The sequence below is a fragment of the Limulus polyphemus genome, unplaced genomic scaffold, assembly GCF_000517525.1.
Source record: "Limulus polyphemus unplaced genomic scaffold, Limulus_polyphemus-2.1.2 Scaffold2442, whole genome shotgun sequence".
NCBI lineage: Eukaryota > Metazoa > Arthropoda > Merostomata > Xiphosura > Limulidae > Limulus > Limulus polyphemus.
In genome coordinates, this window is record NW_013668052.1 from 54,768 (window position 1) to 56,427 (window position 1,660).

Sequence of the window (1,660 nt, forward strand, 5' to 3'; positions counted from 1 at the left end):
GACCAAGCCCGTGCTGAAAGAGTTAAGGATCTCTTTTCCTACCAACCTCTTAATATACACTGATGATAATTTTGAATGACTGCTAAAAGTATATTGTTATACCATGCTCTGGCAGAATAAATTGAGCACCCGTGAAACAATTTTTTATGTTATTCAAAGTAAATTTATGTTAGATTTACGTTCAATGCATTTTTATTAGTACATAATTGTATTATCATGTGCATTGAATAATACTTGGATGCAATTCGGCATGACAATGATCAGTTTCTGAATAATGCTTTGTTGCAGGTTCTGTCATACAACTGCTCTGAATTATTGGGCAGTAAGACGTGTTTTCCATAGCTTTCTATCTAGATGCTCCCATACAAGTTATGTGGAATTCATATCAGGTCTATGTTGAGCTGGTGGCAGAAGTTTAATGTCTTTGTTTTTCTCTTACGAATTGTTGTAGTTTTGGTTGTGTGGGAAGTGGCACCATCTTCCTGGAATGTATGGGTGTGAGACTATAAAACTATAAAGATTGATAGGAGGTGTTCTATAGAAAAGTGAAATTATCAGCAATATTTAAACAACCATCAAGGAAAACAAGGTCCATTTTTCTACCATACCAAATGGCTGCTCACACCATAAAACTGACACCACCATGTTTGTTCTCTGCAAACAGGATGGTCGGAATTCATCACCTGCCTTTCTCCACACTCAGTACATCTGCTTGACCCGAACTGCTGAAATCAGAATTCACTAGAGAAGACTACTGTTGTAAAGAACCATGCAGATGGTGATGCATTTCAGTAATCCAGGATAATGACCATATTAAATTTGTTGTAGTGAAATAATGTTTTCTATTAGCTACACACCTTATGTAGTCCAGCTTGTTTAAAATCCAACAGACTGTATTTTAGCTCCTGCCTGCTGTTTCTGCAACATCTAACAAGCTGTGACAATGGTATTTTTGAACTTGCCTTATTAGTGCCCTTTTGTTACATAGTGTAATGGTTGGCAGTTGTAATGCTGTTGTCATTAAGTTGGGTGATAATGTTATACATACATCCATTTCAATAGGACAAAAGCTCGTTCAGTGACTTTCTCATGGGAGCTACATTCAAAGTAACCTACTACATGACCTCACTTGTTCTAAAGTAAAATATCACAAGCACCAACTGTACACAGCATTCTAATTGCAGGTCTGATGTATTAGGTCATCAATAAATTAATGTTGCTTTTTTTTAGATGAAAAAACCCAAACAACTTGTATATCAAAAAAAAATACTTATTAAATGAAACAGTCTCCATTCTTATCGATTATGCTTTTCCATTTTACAATCAGGTTGTAAATGCTCTGATTAAAGAAATCATTTGGTTTTGATGCAAAAAACATGTCGATGTTCTCTTTAACACCTTCCACATTTGTATACGTTTTCCCATTAAAATGGTGTTGCAGTGAACAAAAAAGATGGTAATATGATGGTGCCATATCTGAAGAATATGGTGGGTGGGGGAGAACTTCACAACCCAACTCCATAATTTTGTGTTGCATCAAACGTGCATTGTCATGGAGAAGAAGAACACCTTTCCAATTGATGAATGATTTGAATGAATGTTCCAGTTGCTGACTATAGATCTCTGCATTGACAGTTCACTGTGGATTGAGAAGTTTGAA